Source organism: Passer domesticus, chromosome 2 (genome assembly GCF_036417665.1).
Source record: "Passer domesticus isolate bPasDom1 chromosome 2, bPasDom1.hap1, whole genome shotgun sequence".
Taxonomy (NCBI): Eukaryota; Metazoa; Chordata; class Aves; order Passeriformes; family Passeridae; genus Passer; species Passer domesticus.
In genome coordinates, this window is record NC_087475.1 from 46984292 (window position 1) to 47006791 (window position 22500).

The 22500-nt window shown below is 38.0% G+C and overlaps 3 long non-coding RNA genes across 14 annotated transcripts in view; 2 read left to right on the plus strand and 1 right to left on the minus strand.

Annotated features, from left to right (window-relative positions):
• Positions 1-11862, minus strand: part of LOC135293863 (uncharacterized) — a 46268-nt gene extending 34406 nt beyond the window's left edge. For 2 of the 10 annotated variants that reach the window (XR_010355963.1, XR_010355967.1), the window contains exon 1: positions 11172-11500. This is a non-coding gene — a long non-coding RNA (uncharacterized LOC135293863). Of the gene's footprint in view, positions 1-10610; positions 10686-11171; positions 11501-11569; positions 11656-11751 lie in introns of those variants that run through there. The other 8 variants (XR_010355965.1, XR_010355969.1, XR_010355970.1 and 5 more) reach the window with 8 other exon arrangements.
• Positions 1-22500, plus strand: part of LOC135293866 (uncharacterized) — a 43152-nt gene that overhangs the window by 10277 nt on the left and 10375 nt on the right. The window lies entirely within an intron of this gene.
• Positions 11913-22211, plus strand: LOC135293865 (uncharacterized). Of its 3 annotated transcripts, XR_010355976.1 has the most exons (5): positions 11913-12061; positions 12413-12496; positions 12581-12792; positions 17173-17223; positions 22026-22211. It is a non-coding gene; the product is annotated as an uncharacterized LOC135293865 (long non-coding RNA). The 3 variants fall into 3 exon arrangements; XR_010355974.1 differs by lacking the exon at positions 12413-12496; XR_010355975.1 differs by lacking the exons at positions 12413-12496; positions 17173-17223.

The window sequence follows — 22500 nt, forward strand, 5'->3', positions numbered from 1 at the left end:
ACTGCAGCATAGAGTTGTACTTCCTCAAGGAGAGATATTAAGAGGAATAGGGAATTTTCATATGAAAATTAAAAATAATTTTTCTCTAGAAGCTTTTAAAAAGAAAACACTTATTTTAAAATAACATACTTTTCTTTCAATATGCTTTTGTTTCTCCTTCATAAGCATGTTCATCACAAAATTACATTTGCTAACACTTTTAATATATTTGCATATATATTTGTATGTTGTGGAGCAGAATGAGTTAAATGATATGAGGAGCAAGGCTGATTTGTTAAAGCTTGTGCAGCAACAACCTTGAAGCTGATCAGGAAGCATGACCTGTGACCAAGAAGATGAAACATCTCATCCTGTTCATGTATGCAGTGTAACCACAGAACGCTCAGTTCACCAGGCAAGCACGTTAACATGCAACCAGTAAGCATAAAGTGGAGCATCTTATCCCAGCTTTGGAAAGTATAAAAAGAAGCACTTGAAACGAATAAAGGTCTTTGCATTAACACTGCAGAGCCCATGCCTTATTCCACCATTTATATTACTCTTTTTAATCACTACATATGCTACTCAGTCTTCAAAACTGGATTTCATTTAATATAGACAGTCAGCCTTCACGTAACTTAAATCTATAAAGTTTCTCTCATTTAAGTGTTTTACACAGTGAAACATAATTTTTCACTACAAATAGCAGTGCACATATTAATTGGTATGCATTTTAATAAATTGAGCTAATTCAGTTTTCATGATATTTTAGTTGAATATTTTCTTGCAAATAGTTTCTAAATCATGCATACATATTTTAAAAAATGTCTGTTGTGATAGAGATAATTATTCATCATGCAGTGTTTATGTAGCTTTTTCTCAAGTTTAGTAACTCAACATGATTTCCTGAGAAATCAGCTTCTATCTGCCAACACCTTCATAAGGAAAAAACCAATATTGCAAGGGTTAGACAAAAAATATTTTCCAAAAGCAAAATATAAGTTCTAGTATTTTAAATGTGAATTAAATATTCAGGAATTGAAACTATCATATTATAATTTAAGCATCAGTGTCATTATCACTAAAAATTGCCTAAATTGTCTCATAGACAACAAATATCTTGAGTTTCTTTTAATCAAAGTGATTGCTATGTCACCAAATGTCATCTATTTTTGTTGCTGTTGAAAAAAAGGTAAGTCTAATTCTGAAAGATGAGAAAGAGGGATCCAGACAGTGTTATAACCCTGCAGTGAATGCACAACATCTCTAATTCTGTTTTATGCTGTAGACCTTTAGAGTAATTAGCTGGATAAAGTCCTAATTCTCGCTTTTCTTTCACCTTAGATGAAGTGATTTGTTCCAAATTCACAGATAGTGTTTTCTGTTTAAATGGTGTCCTGGTTTTAACTAAGATAGAAGTATTTTTCTTTCTAGTAGCTGGTGCAGTGTTGTGGTTTGGATTTAGTCTGAGAATCATGTTGACAGCACACTGATACTTGAGTTGTTGCTGAGTAATTCTTACTTGTAAGTGAAGGACCTTCCTGTTTCAAATGTTCAGCCAGGGAGCAGGTGCACAAAAAGCCAAGAGGGAACACAGCCAGGAACACTCCACTTCCCCATCCCGCCTGGGTCGAGGAGAATGAGCAAGAGGCTGCATGGTACTTAGTTGCTGTCTGTGACCAGGACAAGTGGTTCCATAGTGCTGAGATTTACACAGTTTGGCTGCACAAACTTTCTTTTCATCCTTTCAATATTCCTAATATGTTTGAATTTAGTCTTCCTAATAATCAGTTGAGCAAATATTAGTATTTCTTGTTCTGTGGTAGTTAATTAACTACAGATAAATAAACACAGATGTTTTTGTTTAAAACATAAATAATAATTAATAAAAATAAAAATAATTGTATCTGTTTGATTGCTCTCCGAAGTGCAGAATATGTGGCAAGACCTTACACAGATGTGCTCAAGCAAGACAGTATATGAACCATAAAGTAAAAAACATATCTACTGTTAGTCAAATAATCTACTAAAGTAGATGATTTGTTAATGCAGCCATCTCACTTATATTTTCTGTTTTTACAGTAATTTCTAGTTGAAAAACTTTGAGAAGCACTGCAAAAATTGTTTTAGCATATGCTCTATTTACATAGTGTCTAGAGCATATGCTCTATTTACATATCTGACAATAAATAAGGCAAATGGAAGCCACTGGTCTCTATGATAATTCAGGAAAAATAATTTGATTCTACCTATTTTAAAACTGCATAAAAACTTATGTGTCATCTTATGTCACTATCATGCTCATGACACATGTATGGATCTGAGGCTAACAAACAAACAAACAGAAATCTTAAAGGGAGACACTTGGATCATTATCCTTCATCTGCAAGCAGACTGAAAATACTGGGCCTCATTCATCCTGTGGGATTGACAACACCAAAGATATCATATTATGTAAAAAAAGGACACATTTGAAAACTTATTTCTTTGCATACACCAACACTGACCATATAAAATTAGTATGTAGAAATAAACTTTGAACTTATCTTTTGCATTTTATCAGTAATAAAATTATTCAGTTTAAAGAAGTGAAAAATATGGGTAGAACTGAGTAATAATGACAGACTGTAGCATTCTTGAAGCTATGCCTGATGGAGTCTTAGGCTCATTTTTTTCTAGTAGTATTCCTTAGAATTAACTTGCCTTGGAACCATGCCTTGTACCATCTTGGAATAAAATATCTGAGTTTGTCCAAATAGTCAAGAAATTAGTTCACGGCTAAACAAGTGTCTAATTTAAAGGATCAAAGCTTACTCATAGTCTTTCTTTGGCAGTGTAAATGCATCCAGAAGTTTCAATTATTGTATTCTGTTTATTTTATCTACTTCAAGTTTACATGTATACATACATATATATAGAGAGAGACAGAGTAGGTAAAACCCCCAATGTTTTTTTTAATGGAAAGCATAACTTTTTGTTATCGAGATTCAATCAAGAACAGTCATCTGGCAAGAGATTAAATAAGACATGTCCCTTTAAGTAAAGATTGCGTCTTCATTTTTTGAACAAAGAAAATATATTAACAATATTCCCTTACAGGCTGGATCTTCCCTCTGCCCACATAGTAGAATAGAGGCAATAATTTTGAGGAAATATGGAAATAATAAGTACCAGGACTCAATTGATTTATGACAGCCCTCTGCAATTGCTGGTTCACATGGCTATCTCAGCCTGAGATGTTTCAAACAACACATGTAAAATATTTAAAAATGTAAAATTTAAAAATCTAAACCCTGCATTAATTATCTTCTAGGGCAGGATTCAAGTCTTACATCTCGAGCCTCGTGCTTAGATTTTAGGAAAAATTTATATAAATGTTAAGGAAACTTCCCTGTCTGATCATCCAGGATGTCACTCTGGCAGTGATACTTGTACCACCTGAGCTGGGGCCAAAGCCTCTCCACAGCTACACAGCCCCCACTCACACAATCACATGAGGTTTCCCAGGTTTCTTGATCTTTAAATCGTCTTGTTGCAATAACTAAATAACCAAAAAAACCCACAAAAACACCTTGAGCTGCTACCTCTGAGGAGGGGTCCCAAATTTAGGAAAGCCTGGGCTTCCACACCCTCACAGTCTCAGCGAGAAAGGTGGGACCATCAGCTCCTGCTGTGTGTCTCAGTTCTCAATCACCTGGTTGGGCCACAGCCCTCTATGCCCTCTGTTCTGCAAAGGGTCAGCAGTTCACAGCCTCTTGGCTGGGGGTCCAAAACCCAGAGCTCAACCCACAGCTCAAACTGCAGCTGCATCCCTAAGCTAAATGTATCAGCACTGAAGGTATTCCTCAACATAAATGTGGAATAAATCAATAAAATCCAGATATGAATTTAATTTCACAAAGCCAAATAATCCTCAGATGCCCTAAGTCATCTAATACATCTGTTGAAGATGAGAGAATATGACATATGATTTACAAGAGATCTGTGTCATTCACAGATCTGGAGGCGAGAAGAATATCTTACACAGGCTCTAAAATGACACTAGATGCCTATATTTGGGCAAGTGGATGATTTTAGTCAGGGCTTATATCTATTGACAGTTGCGGTACTTCAGGCACCCAGCACACATGCAAGAAACTAAATTTAGGTAAATTCATTTGGAACTTGTTTTCCATCTCTAGGGAAACGGTAACCAATATCTGCTGTGATGATACACACAGGATTTTGATGCTTGCTTTATCCATGCTTGCTTTATCCTTGTAAAGTCATGCTAGCTAGCACACTGAAGAAATTGGAGACAACTCTTTTACTTAATATGCAGAAGAGGAAGAGGAGATACATAAACCAATTAAATCTTCTCTCCCATTTTGTCTCCTTACTTTTCAGCAGTGGAAAGGGTTTCTTTCAATTCACCAGTTGTCTAAAGCAGGGGTAGAATCATTAAGTCTGGAAAAGGCTCCCAAATCATCAAGTCCAACCTTTGAGAGACTATTACCCTATCAATTAAACCATAGCATAGTGTGGCATATCCAACTGTTTCTGGAAAACTTTCAAGGATGGTGACTCCAGCAACTCCCTGTGCAACCCATTCCAATGCTTAAATACCTTTTCAATGAAAAAATTTTTCTTCTGAGTTGGAACCTCCCCAGCTGCAAAATGAGGCTATGCCCTCTTGTCCTTTTTCAGGCTGCCCAGGAGAAGAGGCCAATCACCATCTCGCTACAACCTCCTTTTGGGAATTGTAAAGAGTGATAAAGTCTCCCCTGATCCCCCTTTTCTCCATACTTAACAAACTCATTTCCTTCACCTATTCCCAAGGTGACCTCATGACCCTCTAGAAGCTCTGTTGCCCTTCTCTGGACTCTCTCCAGCACCTCAATGACTTTCTTCTTGTGAGGGGGCCAGAACGGGATACAGAAATTAATGTGTGGCCTCACCAGTGCTGAGTACAGGCTGAAAATTGATGTCCTGGTCCTGCTAGCCACACTATTTCTGATATTTCTGGTTGGTCTTCTTGGCCACCTGGACACATTGTTGGCTTAAGATCAGCTGCTGTCAACCAGCACCCCCAGGTCCTTTACTGCTGTGCAATTTTCCAGCCACTATTGCCAATCCTGTAATTTTGCCTGAGATTTTTGTGGCTGAAAGGCAGGACCTGGTACTGACTGCTCTGAACTTCATACCACTGGATTTGTCCTATTGATGGAGCCTGTCCATATCCCTCTGCAGAGCCTTCCTACCCAACAGCAGATCAACACTCCCACCCCACTTATTGCTGTCTGCAAACTTAGTGAGGGTGCACTCGATGTCCTCATGAAGAAAATTGATAAAGATATTAAACTGAACCATCCCCAGTACTGAGCCTTGAAGAACCTCACTAGTGACTAGCTGTCCACTGGCTGGGACAACATATGCCACCACACTCTGGGCCTGGCCACTCAGCCAGTTCTTAACCCAGTGAGGAGTTGGACATAGCGCATAGCTTGGACAGGGGCTATCAGCTTCACGAGGAGTGTGCTGTTTCATACAACTTCCTCTTCTTTAAATATGCGTGAAACTTTTCTAGGTCCTCATTGTAGGTTGGTTACACTCTGTAAATTATACACTAATGTGCTCCCAATTAAGTATGCAAAAAAAGAAAGTTATAGTAGCTATTGTGGTCCTTCCCTATCCAGCCACCAGATTTACTTTTTTTCAGAGAACCCTGGGTAGGAGCCCAGACTTTTTCCCAAGGTAACATCAGCACAGATGAGCACCTAGGGAAGAGGAGGTCACATTCTTTACATTGCAGGATAGACATAACCAACATGAAACAGATTTGGCATTTAAATAGATAACATATACCTTTTTGGTGTTTCTGCCATCCTTTTACCTAAATTATCAAAAAAGACAGCAAAACTGTGGAGGATTTGCTGTTTAAAAAATATAACATGTTAGCTTTTTGATTTAGAAATTTTTCACCCGGTAATTCTGTAGCTGTGATGGGTGAAAGCAGAGCAAGCAAAAAAGACAGTGAAATACAGAGATTAAAAAGAGATGATTAAGACATTTTTTAACTTCAAGCTTGATTCAATAGCCCTGGGGAATCTCATGCTTCTTAAATGAGTGCTGCTCTTAGCCTAATGAGAAAAATAGGTCCAGAGAGATCAGTTCAAAGTTAAGTGCTTCAAAGACAGGTTGAGTTTAAAACCATTTTCCCCTCAGCTTCCCTAGTCTGTCTCCGTGGCTTTTTTTTTTTCTTCTGTCACTCAGTATTCTTGAGCATGAACCATAGGAAGGCCTTGAAATTAACAATTTCATTATGCAAGGAGCTATTTCTTTGCCATCATTTTCAAACAAATAGGGTTTCCTGTAGTTAATGTCTCTGCCCATATTTAATGTCACTCTTCCATTAGTTTTTGGTTGCTGCTCTACTACATGTTTGTTTCCTGGCAGTGATAGCTGGCAACTTTTATTTCTGGTAGCCAAGAAACACCAAGATCTATGTGGTATAGATATTCCAAACCCATACAATGATTGCCCGCCCCCTTCCAGCTCTATTTCACATATAGCCTAACTGTGCTTCTGTGTAATCTGTTGTCAGAACATACCCCAAATAATCTGTATGGACACGTGACTAATCATTCATTTGCAACCTTCATCTCAGCTCCCTAATTGATATCAGAGCTGCATACCTATCTACAAGTCCACAGATATAAGCACAAAAGTATATAAATATATGAAAAGCTGCAACTTGCAACTCTGGAAATATTTTAAAAATAAATAAGAAAAGCTTACCTTTGCAATCATCATCATATTCTTCTAAATAAAAAAAAAAAAAAAATCAAGTAGGAAATCTAAGGAAATACCTGACTAAAAGGGATATATGAGCTCTTCCCTTACAGTAATTTGGATAGCTAATTTGACAACTACAGGTCTCAACATATACAGTTTTGTATATTTCTTTCAAGTCAACTACATCTTTTTATTTTATTTTTCTAGGGCATAAGAGGAATTTTGTTGCCTACTAAATTCTGGTTCATAAAAAGACATTTATTAACCTTAGGGTATTGAGGCATATGCTGGCCCACAGGTATATTGGTAATTTCATTAGCTTGGAGTTTGTCTACAGGAAAGAGAAAAGTTGTATGTTTCTTTAACAATTCCTGTAAGTGATGCTTTCAGTAATTCTGGCAATGTCTTTTTCTTTGCTGAAAATGCTGCTCTTCCTGATTCTATAAAGTCATTCTCAAAAGTGCTGCCTCAAAAAACCTTAGCTTCTGGGAATGGTTACTTAACTGCAGGACTTGAAGAGATAGCATAAACAGAATTTGAACCATAGAAAAGGTTAGATCTTGGGAAGTTTTGAACTGACTAAAATGTCACCTGCCTAGTCTAAACATGTATTACATCATCAGTAATCAAAATATGAGCATGTCTTTATTTATTTGAAATACTTTATATTTGTGCCACCAGTTAAAGTACTGTGAAATTTTTAAACCAATCATTGACAATGTAATCTTAAAATATTTTTACTATTTTTTTTCTATTAAGATAATTGCATGCATTGTGAAAAATGCTTGCAGTGACAGCATACCACTGTGACAGTCATGTTTAATAACATTTCTAAAATATGTCAGACTCTTCAGAATATCACCACCTGTTTGCCATCCACACTAATGCAGCTGAAAGCCAATCAATCTTTCACAAAAAGAGATTTTGAATGCAGGTATACCTTCTGTGGTAAAAGGGGGCTTGGCCACAGGAAGCAAAGGTCCTCACTGCTATGAAGACATAATAATGTGCAACAAATCTTAAGCCTGTGATGAAAGTTCATACTGTGGGAAACTAGAAAGGTTAATAAAATCCAGCTAAATCCACAAGCATGTAATACTCAACTTGTTGCTCTGCTACACTCTTGTAGTCATACTGTTTTCTGTTGTATTCATGTTAGAGCTAGCTGACTTGAGCCTCCTACATTTCATATGAAAGACAAATACCAGAAAAATATTTCTGTTCCATGTTTTTCTTCTATTCTGAGTGGACCTTCCTACTTCATTCACTCCCCTTCTTTTCCTTTTAATTTTTTTTCTACCTTTTTTCCACACCCCTGAATGCAGAAATATGAACCTGAGGATTGTATCAGGATGGTGTGGCAAGGTTTGGTAGTGGCGAGGGCTATAGGAGTGGCTGTTCTGAAAAGTTGGTAAAACATACCCTGTATCTGATAGACCCATTGTCAGCTGGCTGAAGGATGGATCTACCTCTGGCCAGGGCTGTCAACCAGTGATGCTGGTAACAACTCTGTGATAAAATATTTAACAAGAAGTAAATAAAATGTTGTGGCACAGAAGCACTCGCAGCAAGAGAAGAGAGGAATAAGGCTATGTGAGGGGAACAGCCCTGCAGACACCAACGGCAGTGGAGAAGGAAGGGAGAAGGTGTTCCAGACACTGGAGCAGAGATTACCCTTCAACCCATGGTGCAGCCCATGGTGAAGCAGCTGTGCCCCTGCAGCCCACAGAGGTCCATGGTGGAAAAAAGATCCACCTGCAGCCCATGGAGGACCCCATACCAAAGCAGGTGGATGCCTGAGAGGAGGCTGTGACCTTGTGGGAGTATCAACTTGCAGCAAGCTCCTGGCGAGACCTGCAGACCCATGGAGAAAGGAGCCCACTCCAGAGTAGGTTTGCTGGCCAGAGTTGTGATTCTATGAGGATCCACACTGGAGCAGCTTTTTCCTGAAGGACTGCACCCCATGGACAGAGACCCGTGTTGGAGCAGTTCATCAAGGACTATAGCCTGTGGGAAGGACTTGTGCTGGAAAAGTTAATGGAGAGCTGTCTCCCATGGGAGGGAGCCCACACTGAATGAAGCAGGGGAAGAACTCCTCTCTCTGAGAGGGAAGCAACAATAGAAACAACATGTGATTGACTGGTCTTTATTCCCCATCTCCCTACACCATTCCAGGGAGAAGGGTTCTGATTCTCCTGTACAGAATCAGGAATAAAGTTAAGCCTGGAAAAGAAGCAGGAGTGGGGAAATGATGGTTTTAAGATTTTTCTTCTAATTATCCTACTCTGATTTTGATTGGTAATAAATTCAAGGAATCTCCCCAAGAGGAGTCTGTTTTGCCTGTGACAGTGACGGGTGAGTGATCTCTTCCTTTCTCTTATCTGAACCCATGAGCCTTTAGTTTGGTTTTTTCCTGCCCTGTCCAGATGAGAAGGGGAGTCACAGTGGCTTTGGTGGGCACCTGGCATCCACCCAATCTCAAACCATCATATCAAGATAGTGAATGAAATTTCTCTAAAATTTGAGGGAGCTTCAGTATCACAGATCCTCATTTATATGGGAGATTCAAATACCATACACAGAAAATGTTGTGAAATGCAAACTCCCGATATCTCTGGACAGCTTCTGACGTAACTTTTTGATTCAGATGCTGGGTTTGACAGCAGGAGTGAAACAGAGCTGGATCTCCTCTTCACTAACACTGATTTGTGACATAATAATCAACAGATGGCTCAGATGTGGTGTTGTGTGAAATAGTGGAGGGACTGTGCCTGTTTATCCCAAGACAGAAGGGGGACCCAACAACAGCCAGCAGTGCCTGTGGGAAGGTCATAGAAGGGATTGAGTCAGCCCCTTAACAGTAGTGCACTGTGGGAGGAGGAGAGACAAGACACATAAATGAACACAAGGCAGCCTAAGACTGCACATAAATAAAAATCATTCCCCATGTGGACAAAATGTCAGTGGAACAGGTTGCCCAGAAAGCCTTCATCACCTCCATTGTGGAGATGTCTCAAGACCCAAATGGGTGCATTCTGAGCAACCTGGCTTGAATTCACCATTTTAACTCTAGGCAGGAGGTCAGTCTAGAATGTACTATTGTTCCCTCTAACCTGAATTATCATATGATTTTGTGTTTCAAGGCCCTAGCTCTCAGAAGGCATACTAGACTGATAGTAAGTAAATGCTTACAAGTTCTAATTTTATTTTTATCAAGCAGCTTTTCGCTGCCATGGATGCTAAACTGAAATTAAAGTGATGGTTGCGTTTGTTTCAAAAGCATAACAGGAACTTTTTTTCTGAAAAGGAAAAAAATTTACAAAATTAGTGACCCTAAGACCAAGTTCTTTCAGAACTGTCAACATGCAATTCTGGGAGTCTGTAAAGGATTTGATCTTTTTCCATTAAATTCGGTGACAATTTTCATTGAATTTCCTTTTGCTGTTTTTTCTTTTTAATTTTGACTTCAATGACAGCAGCACCTTGCACAAAATCTTCAGATGCTTTCTGAATATTTTAGTCCTGAAAATGTTAGTTCCTCATTTCCTTTACCAAAAGACAAGTGTTACAGATAGCTATTGAACACTTTCATTCGCACCAGAGGTTCTTTGCAGATGCATTGTCTGACAAGCACAGTGTGAGATGAAGGGGAACACAGGACAGAAGAGATAGTGCCAGGAACCCAGCATTTACAGGAGTTGGGAAGAAAAAGAGGCTATGAAAAGTTGCCTACTGAGTGGGAATTTATGCAGGAACTAGAGAAGCTCATTGCCAGCTCCCTATTTAACTAACAGCCAGCTACATCTGTGACAAAAAACGCTACAACTAAGACTGGTATGCAGGTATCAGGCACTTACCATTTCCCTTGGTCTACAGGCGCAAACAGCATATTCTGCTCAGTGCTGCAAATGTTGATGGGGCAGTAGTGGTAACTGTAGAATAAAGCCTGCTGTGAGCACCCCAACCTGTCAAAGGCCTCAATCTAGGAGATCTTAAGGAAGGACACATATGTCCAGTCACAGACTGTAGGTACTGCCTTGTGTTCCAGAAGCCAGCAGGGTTTGGGGTGTTGACTGCATCCCCTTCAGGAGCAGCACTCTGGTTGAGATAAGTGCCTGCTGGTAGAGCTAAGTAATGAAGTAAGAGTACTGCACAAATGAACAAAATGCCCAGATGAAGGATAAATCAGTAGGACATTTGCGGAGACTCTGCAGAGGCAAGAGCCAAATGTCACCTTGGCCTCCTTGCTGCTCATCTGCACAGACTCTGATGACACTGCCAGGGGACACCTTGAAGGAATAATCAGTATATGGGTCTACAATCTACAGTACAGGGGATGAGCATGGAGATGCTGTCCTTCGCACCACCATTTAATGGGAGAGGCCAAATTAGGAGACGGGATGCATTTAGACACTTACCTCTGGTCTGACACCTGGTGTCCTTTGCAGACTTCTGCGACTGTACAAACCTCTTTGAGGAGACACTGTCAAGGAGAGTGGTGTAGAGTATCTTTCCCAACTGGCTTGCTAACCTTGTGAGGAGTTATTTAAGCCAGGGTCTTCAAGCATTGGAGATCAATGCCTGCAGATAAATGAGGGAGTGCCAAGCTGCTGTCCGAGGTTTTCTCTCTACTCCCCCGGGCGGGGGAGGAGTCTGCACCTGCCCAGCTGTGGCACAGCAGCTGACAGCCGGGGGGCACTGCCCAGATGCGCCGGGGGCATCTGGGGAGCGCCTCAGCAGGAGGCAGCAGTGATCAGCAGGAAGGCGAAGTAAGAAAAGAGGGACTTGTCTCGGGGGCAAAGTCCAGAGTTAATACCAGGAGAGCCAGCCGAGTCAAGACCACGTGGTGTGGTTACAGCCGATTATAAAGGGACGGAACTTACAACACTTCAACCAATGAGGGAGAACTTGGGAGGGAACAAACTCATGAGAAACATGCCGGCTAGCCAATAAGAAATGTGATAGGGAGGGACCCTTGTTCCCGATCCAATCACCCACCGAGGAGGGGAGAACTTTCTGGAAAGAGGGAAGGGGATGGTGGGTGATGGGCAGGAACTCAGGGAGGGATTGACAGAGGGTAACCAGGGGAACAGGGGTGGAGACAATAAACTGACACTCTCAAAAGGAGGGGTTGCCAGGGGAGGAAGGGTGGGGGGGATGATGACCCCAGGACACAACTTTATAGCTTTAGGGGGAAACAGAACAGACCAAACCAAATGAACCATGCAACAAGGGAGGGGGAGATTGTAGGAAGCACACTAGAGACAAAAATAAAGGTGAAAACCTCAACCTCTCTTTGGCAAAAATGGTATGTCTAGAAGCCTGTATAAGTTGTGGCAACATAGGAAACAAAGAGAAGGAACTGAAAACCTATGAATAGTTGCACAGTTATGACCTCATCACAGAGAACTACAGGGACAGAGTGGAGTGGTTTCCACTAATGTTCACAGGTCCTTTAGGAAAATTGGGAGGACGAAGCATATAGTAAAAGCGGGGCAACCCATAGTCTGGAAGAAATGATGAAAAGGACTCCATTGATATCAAAAAGCTAATTAATTACTTTATTTTACTATAATAAGAATATTATACTGTATTATTCTATACTATATTATACTACATCTAAACTGAATATTCACAAACACTCAACTTTGCTGAACAGAATCTTGTGACTGTTTGCTGACCGACAGTCTGAACACGCGCTTGGCCCCTGATAGGCCAAGGAAACAAAACACCATCACTTTGGGTAAACAATCTCCACATTGCATTCGACATTTGCACAAACACAGGCACAGCAAATGAGATAAGAAGTGTTTCTTGTTTCTCTGAGGTTCCTTGATGTGTTTGCCAGAAAATATCCTTAAGAAGTTGTGTCTTGCTTTTCTCTGTGAAGAGAAATGCAGCCACAGAAGCAAGGTGGGAGGATCATGTTCTATGCAAAGGATCGTTTCACATGTGTGACACAGGATCAGAGAAGATGCCAACAAGGAGAAGGAGGTCACAGTGAGCACCTGCTACAAATCACCTGAATGAGATGATGAAGTGAGTCAGACCTTCTGCAAACAACTCAATGTAGTCTTCCAGTTGTATGTATTATGTGTCTGCTCAGCAGACATGAAAAAATGTATGTCAGAGACTTAAATTCTGGAACAGATATTCATGTGAAATTTGAGGGAAAAAAACAACAAACAAAAAAGCAAACCAAAGCAACAGCCAGACTCCACCTCCCTTACCTGCCAGCCAACAAAGTTCATATGCCAGAGTTTGGTATTCAATTCTGGTATAAAAACAGCTATTTAATAAGTTTATTATACAAGGATATGCACCTTGCATATTCTGGAGAATAGAAAAAAAGTGTTTAAGGAGAATATATGCTCAAATTTACATCTATGCTTATTATTTTGTCCACAAAAAGATTCATTTGCGTTCTAAAATAATGAATTAAATCAACAACAGTTTCATCACAGATTATGTATTAGGTAAAATTCCATCCTTGATTTCTAAATGTTTAAAAAAAAATAAAGTCACCACCAATATATTTTCAAATTTAGTTAAGAGAATTCCAGAATCTTAAGCGGAAACAATTCTGCTTTTACCATCTAAAAATTGGATATATAGCCAATGAATCACCTTTAAAAGGTTCTGTCAGCCAATAAATGAATTCTGAGTAACATTGTTTAGATGATTAAAATTAGTTAAGATTGATCCCCCACAAATGAGTGAGGATAAAGGCATTCTTCACAAACACATTTTTTTGCTGCAGAAAATTGTTTGTTACTCAATGTCTTATTATGAAATTATTTTGTTCCATTTTGTCTCTAACCTCCTTTTTAATATTATGTAACATATAAAAGCATTTCTTTTCTTCAAAATATGAAATTTTACTTCTAGAAAGTTAATTTATTGAGGTCTATTTCAAAACATTGTTCTAATCTACATTATTAAAAATTTTAAATTTAAATAAATGAGATCTTTGTAAGTTTACTCAATTTCCATAGGTTTTGTGGTGGGATTCACTTTACCATGCTTAGATGTTGACATTAGGTAGCTACTGAGAAGATTATTGCATGATTTCCATTGTTCACCACAATTTCAGAGGAGCTTTAGGCATCTAAAGTAAAGTAACGTTAAACCCACTTCTACTGTTTTGTAAGTGAGCAATCTGCCTGCAACCATAGTCTTAAACCAGCATTCATTATGTTTTCTTGTTGAACTTATAGCTATTTCAAACACTCTTATAATATTCATATGTATAAATTAATAATTGCTATATATGATAAGCAGCCTATACTAAAATGCATATTAATATTTAATGTGTCCTTATTTATAAAGTATATTAAATTCATGTGTTAACCTCATACATTATTTCTTAATGGAAATCTAACAAAAAATAGGGTATAAACCAGCAGTATCTCTATACTGATGGGATCTGACAGAATATTCAATCAATCAGGATACTTTAGTCATTTTTGCTACTTTTCCTGTCAGAATTGTCACATCAATTCAAGCCTAGTATGCTTTCTAATTGAAGTATAATATATCATTTACATTAAGTTGCAGCAAGTTGAATATACAAATTTCTACCTTTGATACCCTTTAACAGTCAGTTTTTAGGTAAACACTAGTTCTTATTTTATATATATATATACATATATTTATATAGTTTATATTTATATATACATACTTGTATATTGTATGTATAAATATAATCAGAAAATCAAAAAGGAAAAAATGCTGATGTCTATCCCCTTATGGCTTTTGTGTACAATCAGTTGGTCCCTTGTATGTACACCTAGATCCAGGAATGTTAAAGTAGTTGTATGTAAGTGGCTATAGATGCAGTTTAAATCACCTATCTTATCTCATTATTTTTTAGTTAGACATCTTTTATTATTGAACCTAGAGAAAGCCTCTGACACTAACTTAAGCTAATAGACTACTTCATTTTAAAGAGATAAATGTTTACATGAGTTGCTTAATTCAAATTTTCAGATATAACTGAATTAATTAATTTGGATGTTAATTAGCTTACCAAATGAGCTAATTTGAAAACTACCATTCAGATAGCTATGCCCAACTATAGTTAGTCTGGAGGTCCATTATTTCCAGGAAGCTTTTTAGCATGGTATCAAAAGGTTATGCAAAATATCTATTCAAAGTATTCTCTGAAGACAAATGATAGCAGTTTCGTGCTTAACTGTGCAAAGCTTACCATTGTTCCAAGGAGTGCTCAAGCATATTAATATCCAAACCTCAAAAAGCTGCAATCTCACACTCTTCTGTATGGCAAATTGTGTTTCGGCAGTCGTTTTCATTGTATGTGCCAAACCAAAAAATTAATAGCTACAGATTTTATGTGCATGAAAATGGGAAAACATGGTGCACAAGCATAGCAACTAGTAGTTTCACACCATTTATTTTGTTCACTCCATTATGTACTGTTGCAACTCAGAGGGCTGAAGGAGTTTGAGCTGATCTGCAGGACCACCTGCTCTGCAGCATTTACAGTGTGCAGCCAGAAGGATACATGAGATCATTATGAGTAGACTGCTGTCATAAATACATTGGTACATGCCTAATGATATTTTTTGTAATTAGATTATAGGAAGACTAAATACACAACGCATTTCACGTTTAGCCAGTGACTAGTGCTTTACAAATCTTATATTTGAATATTTCAACCTATTCCAGATTAAAACCAGGGGACATTCTGAAGTTCCTATTTGTTTCCAAAAAAAATAACAACAAAAAGGGAAAAATACCTCTTCCTTTTTTCCCCAGAAAATTAAGGGATAGTTGCCAATATTGGTATATATCCTTACAGACATATAAGTTTGAATGACAGCTTGCAGCTCCACATGCCTGGCTATTTTTAAATGCATATAAAGATTTTTGCAGACAGTTGCAGCCCATCCCTTCTGTGACTACAATGCAAAAAGGTGTGCTTCAAGATTCACTGCGGTTGAGTCAGTAAAACTAGGATGAACAACATTATTAGGTGCTGAAATTTACATATCTGTTTAACTACCTGAGACCATGTGTTGTCCTTACATTGCATTTAGGAATATTCAGCATTTCACTAAATTGGTATTTTGTATCTGTCAGTATAAAGTATCTGTCATGCTGACTGGGAAACTGATTCCAGTTATATATGCAGGAAGCAGCATGATTTGGAATATCCTAAATCCCCTTCTTTTATGGAAGTTAGGGATCTTACGTTGACGGATGTCTTGTTTATCTTGACTAACAAATAATCCATGCTACATGTTTAAACAGCTTTAAGACTTTCCTTTCTTAGTGAGTATATTAAATAATGGGCTGTAAAATTATTCTCATCTCGCAGATGTTCTCCACATCTTTATTTATCACCTAATTCAACTTTCATTCTTTTTTTGAAAATGGAATTTTTTTTTTTAGTATTTATGGGCTACTTTGTATCATGCTGAAGTATTCATAGGAAATATTCTACAACTGATGTGGGTAACCAAATTTATGTTGCTTGGAAGCTACATAACTGTAATGCTCATAAAAAAATTTGTGTAAAAGAAAGAAGGTCTCTCCAGTCACTTTTTTAAAGAAAGTGGCTATTGTCACTTCATACTGAGTACAGCTGAAGTGGTTATTCATGTACAAGTTAGACCCCGTAGGTTGAAATTGCTGAGCTTCTTGGTGGATGAATGCCCAGTTTCTGGACATACACTCTATTTAGTCAATATAAAAGTAGCAAATTCTTCTGCCTGTTTCAAGATTAAAGACTTTATGAGCATGTATGAATAGAGAAAATTTTATGCCTGAGACATTTAATGGTGAAAACCTGAGTCTTCCATGGAGCTCCGTCTCACACATCAACAGCTGAAAATCTTTCAGGATCACAGACTTGATCTCAGATATTTAAATTAGATAATCTTGTGTATGTGCTAAGATCTTAATGTAGGAATCTAAGCTTCCTGGTATCCCACTGATGTTTTTACTTTTCTACTTCTCCAACACCCTGATGATATTATTCTGTGCAAATGCTCCTGGTCCAGGACAATATGGACTTTTTGGAGGGTTGCATTGTGTTTGTGAGTTTTGCTTGTTTGTTTGTTTTGTTGGGTTCTTTTACTAAATTCTTATACTACTAATTCTGGCTTTAGATATTTAAACCATATCCAGAAATGTGGTAGAAATATATCAGCACTGATAAGAAGCTGAAGTCTTATTAAAACTAATTGGACTTTTAATATCCCTGCTGTTATAATCCTGTGCTGCTAAGCAGTCTGGAGGGATGAAAGACATGGTAACATGGTCAGCTTTAAATTGTTATGAGGTTTATACCAATCTAAAAGAGATAATAGTTAAGCCTTAGCAAACACACTTATTTGATAAGATAATTACCTCAGCTTGTATTATACTGAAGATTTAATAAATTTTTGTTTTCAGAAAAGATCTCAGTATGTGTAGGACGTTGCAACTTCTGCTTCCAGTTCTGTGGTGAGTTAACCTTGGCTGGATTCCAGGAGCCCACAAAAACTGCTCTATCACTCCCCAAAGATGAGAGAAAATATAATCAAAAGTTCATGTATTAAGATAAAGACAGGGAGAAATCACTCACTAATTACTGACACAGGCAAAGCAGATTCAACTTGAGGAAATTTGCTAAATTTATTAACAACCAGATCAGAGTGGGCTAAGGGAAAATAAACACAAATCTTAAAACACCTTCCCTCTCTCTTCTTCCCTTCATCATGAGCTTAATTTTGCTCTCTAATTCTTAGTCTCCTCCCCACCAGAAACACCGAGGGATGGGGAGTGGACACTGGTCAGCTCATCACACATTGTGTAGGATGGTCCTTCCTCCTCAGAGGAGGACTCCTCACACTCTTTATCTGGTCCAGTGGGGAATCCCTCTCTCAGGACACAAACTTCCACTATCTTATCCAATGTGATTCCTTTCCACAAGCTATGATTCTTCATTAACTGCTCCAGCAGTCCTCCATGGGGTCACAAGTCCTGATAGCAATCCCAACCCAGCATGCGTTCATGTCTTTTAACAGCACCCCATGCCCTGGGATTCCCACGGGATTGCAGCTTCCTTCTGATGCATCTGCAGGTCATTCACAGGCTGCAGATGGATCTCTGCTCCATCACAGACCTCCATGGGCTGTAGGGACTCAGCTGCTTCACCACAGTCTGCAGAGAAATCTCTGTTCCCATGCCTGGAGCACCTTATCCCCCTCCTTTTCCTGTGACCTTGGTGTCTGCAGGGCTGTTTCTCATACACTCTCATTCCTCTGTCACGGAATTGTTGTTCATTCCTCTGCAATTGTTGTTCTGCAGTAACTTTTCCTCTTGAAACTGTTATCCTAGAGGTTCTACTGTTGTCATTCATGTGCTTTACCTTGGCCAGGGATGGGTCCTCCTTGGATCACATTGCCTCTGTTGGAAATAGGGGTGGCTTCTGGAATTTTCTGAGACAAGCCACCCCTCCCATGTCCCTGCTGCCAAAACCTTGCTATGCACATCCAATAGAACCTCACGCTACCCCCTTAGCTTTTTAAGCAAAGAGACAGTTTCAAATCCTTCAATTTCTTATTCACAAGACACTAGGTAATGATGTCTCTAAATTCTCAATAATTACTTGGACCTTTGAATCTGTGCTATTTTTATAACACTATCTCTGGTCAGAGTATCTTGGCATGAAATGGTCTTATGAATCATCCTGTTTTCCTTGTGTAACCTTAAAATCAAATTATTGCAGGAGAAATTTTCAAGTGTGGTGCATAACAATCAAAACTTCAGCTTCTGAGCTTTTCCATTGCCTTTTTTTTATAGTGTAGATATTCTCAGTGAATCTAACCAATCTAACCAAGTCGCAGTCGTTAGGAGACTGTCAGTCTCACATTTTTCTAAATGTGTGAACTTCACATTAAAAGCAGCTTGAGACAATTTTCCTGCTCTTCCAGCAAACTTTACTATTACCTATTTTTGGTTACTACAACAATTTTGTTTGGAATCTACCTCTACTTTGGAATGCAAATTTATTCTTGGCATTACGTACTTTCCCAATCTCATGCCAGCAGTATCTGCTTACAGTGATCTTTCTTCTCTGATGCAGTTTCTGCAGCTATATTTCTAGATAGAAGCCATATTTTCCCTCCACTTTTTTTTTTTCCAGTTTAATAATAGAAGTATTTTTGGGATTATGACTATTTTTTACAGTGAATAGTGGTGTAGAAATTACTGAAACTTAACTGAATTTCTCCAGAACAAAAAGATCATAGAATCACAAGAATTGTTGAGGTTGGAAGCGACAGATGAATGTCACCTCCACCATTCCCCAGGCTCAAGCAGAGTCATCCAGAGCAGCCTTACCAGGATGATCTCAAGTTGGATTTTTAACATCTCTGAAATGGGAGACTTTGCAAACACTCTGGGCAACCTGTGCCAGACATTCTCACAGAAAAAAACAAAAAGGGTTTTCTGATGTTCAGACAGAACACAGTGTGTTTCTGTTAGTGGCCGTTGCTTTTGGTCTTCTCACTGGGCACTACTGAAGAGATACTGCCACAAGTTCTTCACAGAAAAGGTGATTGGATGTTCAAGTGAGCTTCCCAGAGAGGTGATGCAATAAACATCCCTGGAGGTGTTGAAGAAAAGAATAGATGTGGCACTCAGTGCCATGGTCTAATTGACGTGTTGGTGTTAGGTCATAGGTTGGACTTGAAGATCTCAAAATTCTTTTCCAGCCTAGTTGATTCTGACATTCCGTGAAAGACATATCTTTGTTTGATAATACTAATGTCCTCATAAAAATAATCTCCTATCCACAAGCACAGTGCCAGTCTGAGAAAGTAAACCTCTTTTCAAAGTCAAGACAACGTCTTCAGGAAGGCTCTTTTGCATAAGTCAGACATTTCTATGCCACAGTCTTCTATTTGGTATAGACATTCTTTTAGTCTTTTGTTGTATCTCAGGGTCTTTTTTCTCCCTATCATCATAATAGATCTCTCTAATGTATTCATAAATTTCAAAATATAATAGTACATATCTGTTTGAAATGTCTCCTGAAATAGCATGTTATTACATCTGATTTTTGCATTACCTATTATTATTGTTTCAGTATCTTCATTGCTTACCCATTAGAAAAAACACAGTCATGAGCTTGCTCATGAAATATTGAAATCCTGATGAGTTCCTCTTAGCCGCCTCACTGACAAGGAACAAATTATGGAATTCTGTTATATCAGAATTTTGTAACCCCATATAAGTTACCGCACATACAGTGTAATTTTCAGTGTGTGCATCAAATCTCCTTTGTATTATAGGCTATTTTTGGGGTTTTAGCAAAAATTGGGATGTAAATCAAATGCTGCTGTCCAAAGTTAAGGGCATCAAAACTCTATATGAAGGAACTGAGACTGTGGATTTAAAACTTTTGAAATTATGCTTATTCACTTAGATACGCTCCTAAAGCCTTTTTTACTTTTACCCGCTCTTTGGTGGAGGGGACACTGCTCATTCCATTTCAGTTTGGCTTACTGGCTTTTGCTATTTTTATTTTATTTTACTTTTTATTATTTTAAATACAGGATGAAGTATGAACTTTACAACTCAGATTTCTGTAGAAATAGCCAGAGAAAAATATAGATCTGCTTTGACATTAGCAATAAGAATGTCCTCTTAATTTTGTTCACTTCATTTGTTTGTTTGCTTGGTTTGTTCCCATTTGGATTTTAGGAATTATAGGGACTTTCAAGGGAGTTTAAGCAATATAAGAGATCAAGTTCCTGCATATCCCTTGAGTTTCTTCTGTAGCAAATTTGGAAGACAAATATTGTGTAAATGTTATGTGGAAGACCTTTTTAAAATAATTTATTTTCTTAGGCCTGGCATAATACTTCATACTGTAGGAGATTCCGTAGAAATTTACTGATATTTAACCTCTGTACATTGAAGTCCCAGTTTCCCTCTAATTTGGGTACATACCGTTGTTTCCTGACTTGCTCTTGAGTGTTGTTTTATTCCATGTTTTACAGATTCCTTCAGGGTACTGAACTTTGAAAAAAAAAAATAGTATGATAAAGGAAAAGCTAGTGCAAAAAACTAAAGAAATATTCAGTGGAGAGTGGATCAAGACTGTTGAACAGTAAAGGGTTAAGCAAATGTAGAATATCAATATTAGTGTCACTCAGAGGCATATCTCCCATTCTCATCTTCAGTTTTTCATGGTGTAATTATTTCTCTAGTCCAGAAACCCAGTAAATCTAACATTGCCATTACTAATTGTCAGCCACAGGTTTAGTATCAGGTTTGAAAGGCCTCAGATCTGAAATTTATCAGGTTTTGTCTGAGCTTTTCTAAACCTATCTGTAGTTTTGCTTTTACCTGATTTAGCTGAACTAACTTTTTTTTAACAATCAGATCTATAAAATTAATTTGTATAAACATAATTTTTATATAGGTATTAGTAGCAGAAAGTGATTCTATGTAAAATGGAGTATTTATAATTGCCGACATTTATTGATGTAGCACAGAGAAATGAATACTTGGAATGATAACAAGGGCCTTGAAAGTGATCATAGTGTGCATGGGATGATGAGAAGGGAGGCACAGCTTGTTACTGGTGATTGCAAGGCTATGAATAATTCACCAATCATCAGTGAAAGAAATAGGAGTTGGACAGGAACAGTTACAGGGATAACAAGAGAAAAGAATAACAAGCATTTGACATATGTAAAATCCATCTGGTACACTAAATTTGGATGCAACATGAAGATGCAGATCAGAATCCCTGAAAGAAATATCAAGGTGTAAAAGTATGTTGGACAAATAGTAGAATTTGAATCCTAGAGGTAGAAAAAGAAACCTTGTCATGCACCTCTCACTTCTTCCTGTAAAAGACACTTACAGCTTGCTGGAATTTCCCTGTTCTTGTGTGATGACGATGAGTACTTTACACTCTTGGTACCCAGAAAATGTCCACCATAATTGTGAGCATAAATCAGAGGAACAGTAACAGTAACAATGAAGTGTGTAGCATTTTTAATTGAATTATATTGTTGTTGTTGTTGTTGTTATTATTATTGATGTTATTGTAGTTTTTATTAATATTGAGATGCTTTGTACAATAGTATACTTTATCTTCTTTTATTTTCCTGTTTTTTCTCATTTTGTTTCAAATATATTTGAATAATAATTTTTAACTAAACCACAAAGATTTTCATTACAATAAGAATAAATTCATGTCTTACTTTCTCTTTTTTTTCTTGCCTGTGACAAAACAAATTTTTTAGTGTGATATTTCCTACACACCTGCACAAAGTGCTGCTTGAGACATCCTGCAGTGTTCAACCTTGCTGCCAGCTGCTTCTCTGTAGGAGTAAAAGGCTACCATGTGCACCAAATTTATCAGCTCTGCTTGATTGCTTCTCATCTCTTGGGGTAAAATAGCAATAAATGCCTCTGTACAGACAATCGAATTAAGACTTCTCTCTTTGTACTGTATCTTGGGAAAATACATCTGGGGTTTTGTTTGCATGTTTGTTTGTTTGTTTGTGGCTTTTTGGATACTGCCTAAGTTAAAAAAAAATAAAATCTACATACTTTATTGTGGAATTTGAACACTTTTTAACCTGCAAATTTCTGAGAGTGTCAGAGTTGTCCCTTTTTCACTAGGGCTCAACTAATTCCAAAAGGATTAATTTTCATTATCTAGTCCACACTTGCCCCTAGAAGATAAGAGGAGAATTAAGACAAACATGTTGGTGA